This window comes from Eriocheir sinensis, chromosome 5 (assembly GCF_024679095.1).
Source record: "Eriocheir sinensis breed Jianghai 21 chromosome 5, ASM2467909v1, whole genome shotgun sequence".
NCBI lineage: Eukaryota > Metazoa > Arthropoda > Malacostraca > Decapoda > Varunidae > Eriocheir > Eriocheir sinensis.
This window is the reverse complement of record NC_066513.1, coordinates 24799903-24808614: the sequence shown is the minus strand read 5'-3', so window position 1 is coordinate 24808614 and position 8712 is coordinate 24799903.

Below are 8712 nucleotides of genomic sequence, written 5' to 3'. Positions count from 1 at the left end.
TTAAAGATCACACACCAACACCTCTCTCTCTCTCTCTCTCTCTCTCTCTCTCTCTCTCTCTCTCTCTCTCTCTCTCTCTCTCTCTCTCTCTCTCTCTCTCTCTCTCTCTCTCTCTCTCTCTCTCTCTCTCTCTCTCTCTCTCTCTCTCTCTCTCTTTCTTCTTACTTTCCTTCCTTTCCTTCCTGAACTCTCTCCCTTTCCCATCCTCTACCCTTCTTCGTCTCTACTCTCTCCCTTTCCAACTTACATCCCCGTATCCAAGGCCTCACACAGAATAGTAGAGTTGCTTTCCATCTCTCTGAATTTGTTTTCTCTTGCAGTCCTCTCGCTGGTCATATAAATTATTGAAACACGCTGGAAGGAGAGGCTACAGTCACCCTACAACCCTGCCCCTTCCCTTAATCCGTATAGTTACCCACGTTGACAGGGAAGGGAACCAGGTGAAATTGGATGGTAGAAAGGATAGTAGTAGTAGTAGTAGTAGTAGTTGTAGTTGTTGTTGTTGTAGTGGTTGTTATTGCTGTTGTTGTTGTTGTTGTTGTTGCTGTTATCATATCTTTGAGTTGTAGGATAAAGACGAAGAATGATGGAAGGATTGGAGAGAAGGTATCTGAGAGCATTTTGTCTGGCTGCTTTAGTGATTTAATCGATGCATCAGCCCGTATGCCACTCCAAGGGGAAGCTATTACAAAGGAATTCACGGGTCATAATGTGAAAGGAAAATAACAGATACAACTGCCGACACTCACACAATAAGAGACACTTAAGCCATTAATGAGTGAGGGCAGAGATGGGTGTAGCGTTTTTTTGCATCTAACCCTTCCTCCCCTATCTCTATATCTGTGTTTTTCATCTTCTCCCTTTCCTCTCTCCGTCCTTCTCTCGCTCATTCTTAACCGCCCCTTTCTTCCTGTTTGTCTGTTTGTTTCTGCTTAACTTCCATTACCCCTTCCCTGACTCTCATCAACTTTTCCATTCCCTTGCAAACAAACCCATGTCAACCCTCTCCCTGCCTCTATCTGCTTCTATGTAACATTCTCCGTTCTATAGTCCACCTTTAATTTTTCTATTTCAACGTATGTCATTCCTAGGCCTTCCTTTATCTAGCACTCTCCTTTCCCTTTCACTTTTCCACCCTTTCCATATTCTGTTTCCATCCCTCCTTTCCATTTTTTTCCTTTCATATCCCATACATTTTCCCTGCTCTTCAAACGAACCTAACTTTCCCTCCTCCCGCCCCTGTCCATCCCTCTCCCTTCCCTCTCTATTTTTCACCCTTTCCTTTTCTATCTCATCCTTTCTTTCCGTTTTTCCCTTGCATTTCACCAACATTTTCCCTTCCCTTCCAGCAATCCTATCTTTTCCCTCTCCCTGCCCTTGTCCTTTTGTCCTTCCCTCTCCCCTTCCATCCATATCCCTGCCTCTCGTTTTCCTATATTCCACCCTTCCTTTCCTATCTCCATCATTTCTTTCTCCCACATTTTCCTTTCCATTCAAACATATCTATCTTCTCCCTTTTCGTATCCTTGTCCAACCCTCTCCCTCTCCCTTCCCATCCACATCCATGCCTCTCCCTATACTCTCACCTGACACACTCTCTTTCCCACCCTTTCCATTTCTATCCCATCCTTCCTTACCGTTTTTTTCCTTGCATTTCACCAACATTTTCCCTTCCCTTCCAACGAATCTATCTTTTTCCCTCTTCCTGTCCTTGTCCATCACTCTCCCTTCCCTTTCCTTTCCTCCCTGCCACTCACTTAACGAACCTTCACCTCCCTCCCCGCCCCTGCCTCTCACTGCCCCGCCTGCCTCGCTCATAGATAGGGCACGAGGCAGGCGGGTCGGCGGTGTGTGGGTCGTTCTGCAGTCCCCCCGTCACAGAGGCAAGGCGGCACGGCACGTCCGTAATCCAACACCCGAGGGAGGCGGGGACAAGGCCCTCACACGCTGCCTGGTCGCGAGAAATTTATCAGTAACCCGGATTGTGTGTGTGTGTGTGTGTGTGTGTGTGTGTGTGTGTGTGTGTGTGTGTGTTTTCCCTTCTCTCCTACTTCCCTTACTCTTTGTTTTCCTCCTAATATTCCTCCTGCTCTTTTTACTGTCGCGTTTACTATTCTGCCTCCGTCTCTTCCTTCCCATTTTCTTCTTCTTGCTGCTGTTTAGTTTCCCCTCCTCCTCGTCCTCCATTCTTGATTGACTAGACACACTATCGGATGTTACTTTGGCATCTCCACCCGAACTCTATAGCGACACTGTGACTATGGAGGTATGAACAGTTCGTCGTCTCTAACACTTCTTTATCACGAACATCAGCGGCTGGAACTACGTGGCTTGGCGTCGAATCTATTCTTACGTCCATCGCCTGAATTTTTAAACATCGTATCAGTCTTCCTCAATAATAGTGTGTATGATGACCCGTTTTTCAGGGCGTGGCTACTTGGTTTTCTTGATTTTTTTCATAACAATTTTTATAAGTTTATGATATGGCGACTTAACTGTGTGAAAATCCAACACTTCTAGCTAACTCCATCGTAGAAAAGAAAATTGAACACCCTGACTAGCCACATAACTGTCAATAAATACGAATAGGACGTTTAAAAAATCTAGCGCGTATATCTCGCCGTCCGCAGCTTCCATCCATGTGAAAAACGACTCAGGCGACTTCAACCTCTTCATAATAGAAAAAGAGATGATAGCACGGGGCGGCTACTTGATACAGGTCTTCAAGTATGTACCTCAAAAACTTTAATAACATCGATCACTCCAAAGTGTTTTTATGGCTCCAAACCATTCTGGGAACTATAAATAACGATCTACTATTTCCGAATAGGCGACACATCAATAGGAGTTATTTTTTATCGAACCGAGTCGTCCGCCGCTGGAATAACCTTTCTCCTCCTCTTGTTCCTTTATCTTTTTTTCGTCTTCGTCCTCGTTTTCGTTTTCAGTGTTCTTTCGCCTTTCTCCTCCTCTCCTCCTCTTCCTCTTCTTCCTCCTCCTCCTCCTCCTCCTCCTCCTCCTCCTCGTCCAGCCGCAAGGTGTGTTATTTGTGGCTATGATGGAGACTCCCGAAGACACCTGCTCGCCTGCCACTCCGGTGTGTCTAATTTACACCTGCAGGGGGTAATGCGAGAGGGAGGATGATGGAGAGGCATTGGTGGAGGTGGTGAGGTTGTGGTACGGTGGTGCAGCATTAATGGTGGTGTGGTGGTGGTGGTGTAGTGATGGTGGTCGTAGTGGTGTTGTGGTGGTTATGGTGGTGTTGTAGTGGTTATGGTGGTATGGTGGTTATGGTGGTGTGGTGTTGGTAGTGCTGGTTGTGGTGGTGTTGGCATGGATATTATTATTATTATTATTATTATTATTATTATTATTATTATTATTATTATTATTATTATTATTATTATTATTATTATTAGTTTTACAGTTATCATTTCATTATTTGTTATCGTTTTGACACTAACTACTTCTACTACTATTACTACTACTACTACTACTACTACCTACTACTACTACTACCTACTATTACTACTACTACCTACTACTACTACCACAACCACCACCGCCACTATTACCACCACCACCACCACCACCACACTGCTAATAACACTGCCACTACAATGACAACTTCCATGCGGCAGTGAAAGAAAAAGTCAGGAAAAAAATCCAAATTAATCAGCTGGAAAAGTTCCGTTGGAGAGAGAAAAAAATCATGAACCAACTCGAACGAAAAAGAAAAACGGAAAGTTGAAAAAAGAAACACTCCAGCTAATCTTAAACTTTTCTTTTTCCACTTGTTCATTTGTTAATTAATGGAGAGTGCGATTATCGTGGGCCTTAAAGGGAGAGAGAGAGAGAGACTTTCCCAACACCATTAAACAGTCATTGGCTGAAAGAAAACTTGGAGCGGTTTGAAAAGGTCACTGACCGAGGACATGTTTTCTCTCTCTCTCTCTCTCTCTCTCTCTCTCTCTCTCTCTCTCTCTCTCTCTCTCTCTCTCTTGACATAAAGCAATAGGAAAGAGACCTCGGGGTCACTATCAGCATTGACTTGAAACACAAAACACTGCAAGTCCGCCTGCAAGAAAGCCAATACTATGCTCGGGTTCATAGCGAGGAACTTCGAATATAAGACGCCGGGGGTTATGTTATCTTTGTGAAATTCGCTGGGAAGCCCCACCTGGAATACGCCATGCAATTCTGGTCTCCTAACTACAAGAAGGACATTGAATTACTCGAGAGAGTATACAGAGACGCTCTACGAAAATTATACCATCATCGAGGACGCAGTCTTACAAGAAACGACTTCAGCGACCCAACCTCTTCAAGTCGGAAAAGAGACGATTGCGGGGAGACACGATACAAGTCTTCAAATTCATGAACAAGTTCAGCAATGTTGATCACTCCAAACTCTTCACGCTACAACCTAACCCGAAAACAAGAAACAACGGTAAAGGAATCCAAGTGAAGCGATGCAGTACGGATATCGGCAGGAGTTATTTTTCCAACAGAGTCGTCCGCCACTGGAACAGCCTTCCTGCAGGAGTGGTTAGTGCGGAAACAATCAACTCTTTTAAGAATCGCATTGACCGTCACTTTGCTGCGTCGGGAGTGAACTGAACGTAATCCCGAGTATGAACATTAGTGCTTTAATCCTTCCGCAGGTCTTTCCTGTGGCTGACGGATTGATTAAATCACTAAAAGCAACAGGCTTTCTGCTGCCTGCTCGTCCATGTTTCCATGTTTTCTCCTCCTCCTCCTCCTCCTCCTCCTCGCGTTGTTCCTAAAAAATCTTGGTAGCGGAGGAAAAAGTCGCCACGGAATAGAAAAAAATGCTCGGCTCTTCCTGGAGGTGAAGAGCTGAAAGGGAGAAAAGGGGTGAGGGAGAAAAAAAGAGAAAGAGGAGGGGATAAGGAGATGATGAGGGAAGAGAGGGACATAATTACTACCACAACAAGTTTTTTTCTATTACTACAGCAACAAAAACTACTATTATTACTTCTACTACTACTACTACTACTACTTTTACTACTACTGCTTCTGCTACTACCACTACTACCACTACTACTGGCATTATTACTTTTACTACTGGTGTCAATTCCAAATACTAGAGGCAGATAATGTGAAAACGCAACACTAATGCATAAGTAACGTTCAAGCTCTTATCTACTTGGCTGAAAAATATATATATAAATGAATAGTTTGATAATGGGAAAAACTTGTAAGTAAAAACGTGAGCGAGCAAATACGTTAGTGAGTTATCCAGGAAGGGAAAAATAGAGAAAGGTATATAGATAAAAGAAAAACAATGTAAGGGAAAATAGATGCAGGATGGATAGAGATAAGAAGATGGAGGAAAAGTGCGGCAAGTAAATAGATAAAGAAGAATAAATGAAGGGAAATCAATAGAGGAAAGTAATAGATGGAGGGAAATAGATGGAGGGATGGAAATGAAGGGTGAAAAGAAGATTGATTGTAACTAGAAATAAATAAAGAGCCAGAAATAGACGGACGCGTGTGGGGGGAGAGAGAGACTGATAGACACCCGAAGGAATAAATGAAGTAAATGAATAATGGAATAGTCGTGTTTGCCGCCGAGCTGCCTTTGACATATTATAATGAACAACGCAAACATGAAATTTCTCTCTCTCTCTCTCTCTCTCTCTCTCTCTCTCTCTCTCTCTCTCTCTCTCTCTCTCTCTCTCTCTCTCTCTCTCTCTCTCTCTCTCTCTCTCTCTCTCTCTCTCTCTCTCTCTCTCTCTCTCTCTCTCTCTCTCTCTCTCTCTCTCTTTTCCTCCTTTCTTTCTCTCTTTCTTTCTTTATCTCTTTCATTCTTCTTCTTTCTTCCTATCTTTTTTCTTTTTTTCTTTCTTTCTATTTATGTTTTCTTTCTTTTTTCCTTATTTCATCTTGCTCTCCATCTCTCTCTCTCTCTCTCTCTCTCTCTCTCTCTCTCTCTCTCTCTCTCTCTCTCTCTCTCTCTCTCTGGCTTTTTATTTGCTCTGGTTTTCACGTTTCGTAGTAAATGTCTGTTTACTTAGTTGTGTATTTGCCAGAAGAACATTTTTTTGTCTGTTTATTCGTTATTACACATTATTAATCATTCCGCCCTGACTTTATCGTTTATCGGGTGCTTTCTCTTCCTTCTCATGTCAAATGTTGTTTACTATTAACTTTACTATTACTGCTATTTACTATTTCTATTACCATTTGCTATTTATTATTCACTTTACTTGCTATTTACTATTACTACGTCTTTAATTTCTGCTTACGTCTATGATTTCATTTTATTTTGGTGATATATTAAATAAGCAACAACAACAACAGCGGCAACAGAAAAACAACAACAACAAAAACAAACAGCAACAACAAAAAACAGAGCCAACTTAAGACAACTCTGTAAAGAAAAATAAAATAGAGAAAAAAAAGACGAGTACTTGGGTTTATAAATAGACGAAGGGTTCTAATTAAGCTGATCTCAATGCAATTCTGATATTAGAAACCAAGGGTTGGACTCGTAATACTGGGTAAAAAAGTTAGAGATATGCAGATTCAATGAACATTAGCAGAAATTGGTTCGTTAACTGAGGATGAGCGGAGCAGGCTTATGGGGAGCGCCCAGACGATAGGTGCTTTCAAAACAAGGTTAGATACAGTCAAGGATAGGGAGAACAGGTGGTGTTGGGTTGTCAGGAGCTGCCGCGTGTGGACAGACTGTACATGCTTAAAACTTTCCCCTTTTGCTCTCATTACTTTATACAAAATTGCAACACAGACCCGAAAATCCACGAAAAGCAAATAGACATAAAAGCAAAAATAAAACCTCGCTCCGGACAACTCTATAAAGAAAACCTTAAACAGAGAGAGATAAAAAAAATGATAACCGTAAGAACTTTCCCCTTTAAAAGCAAAAGCTGGTTAACTTCTTAGCCGCGCGCCTATCTCCTTACCTGCATAAAGAACAGGTAACAGCGCCTCAACTTGTAGCTCACGTGGCCTGGTAAAATACCGAGGCATTACCTTATCGCGGGAATGTGCGTGTTTTCTCATTTTTCTCACCTGGCGAAACGTTGATGATGGAGGTGAAGGCAAGGTATTAGAGAGAGAGAGAGAGAGAGAGAGAGAGAGAGAGAGAGAGAGAGAGAGAGCAGCCATTTCATCCCTAACAACGGTCCTTTCTCTCTTTCCTCCCGTCCCTTCAAGCTGCCTCCTCCGTATTGGCCTCTCATCTCTTATCCGTGTATCCGTATTGATGCCAAACGACCTTCAGTGACTCGGCTTTCTATGCGGATCAGAGCCTCTATCACCCGGCTTGACCCACATACCCACAGACACATCTTCTCCCTCTCTGTTTGTCTGTGTTTTTCTCTCTTCGCATCGATCCATCGGTCTCTGTTCTTGTCTGTTTGTCTACCTGTCTGTCTGTGTGTCATTCCACCTGCATAGTTGGCTACCCACTTACCTATTTGCTTATCTATTTAATATTGACTCTCTCTCTCTCTCTCTCTCTCTCTCTCTCTCTCTCTCTCTCTCTCTCTCTCTCTCTCTCTGTATCTATCTATCTATCTATATCTATCTATCTATCTCTCGCAGCCTCCAAGAAGCAGCCTGCATGATACTCTTTATTGTTGTTTTCCTTTTTCTCTCTGGCCGTTCCCATTGAGGCTGCGATTGCTTTGCCGTGATTGGTAGTGTTATTATCCAGCAGGTGAGTGACCCGGAGAGAGAGAGAAAGAGAGAGAACTTGATTAGTCTCTTGTGGAAAAAAAGGAAAGGAAATAAAAAGGGAAATGTGTCGTAAGAGAGAAATAGAAAGAAAAAAAAAACAGAAAACGACTCGCGTAGGAAAGCAAAGAAGGTGAAGGTAAAGAAATGCAAGGATGAGAAGATAAAAGAAACGAAGAGAGAGAAAGAGGAGAGAGGAGGAGTGGGGAGTGCGGGAAGGTGGGGGGGGTAGTGGGTAGGGTGGCAGATATATTGTCACCTCGGCATTAATATCACACACACACACACACACACACACACACACACACACACACACACACACACACACACACACACACACATACTCACCCCCGTCCCCTAGCCAAAGACGTGTAGTTCCAACCCTCCGGAATCGTGCTTTGGGGCCTCTTAAGAGGATTAGATTTACCGGAGAGGAATTGGATCCCCCTCCTTGTATGTCGTCTATAACGGAAAACCCTTAATAAGAGGGGAAAAAATCCGATAATAACATATATATATATAAGACTGGTTTAATATTTTTTCTACTATCTGTCTGAAGAAGAGAGAGAGGAGGAAGAGGACGAAGAGGAAGGTGAGAAAGAATGAGGAAGAAGAGAGATAAAAGGAAGATGTGAAGAGGAAAGTGAAAAAATATATACTAGAATAGAGAAGGGACTGAAAAAGCTCGATAAAATTGGAATTAGGAGAAAGGAAGAGCAGAGAAAGAGGAGAAAGAAAGGAGAAAAAGGGAAAAAGGGAAAAAAATAAAGTTATCAAAGAAATAGAGGAAGGAAAGAGGAGGAGAGAAGAAGGAGGTGGAGGAGAGAGAGAGAGAGAGAGAGAGAGAGAGAGAGAGAGAGAGAGAGAGAGAGAATGTGGGTGGCGAGGTTTACCAGGCTATCAATATTCTTGGACGCAATAGTAGAGAGGGAGTGGGAGGGGGAGAGAGAGAGTGGGGGGGGGTAGGGAGAGAGAAGTGGAGAGGGA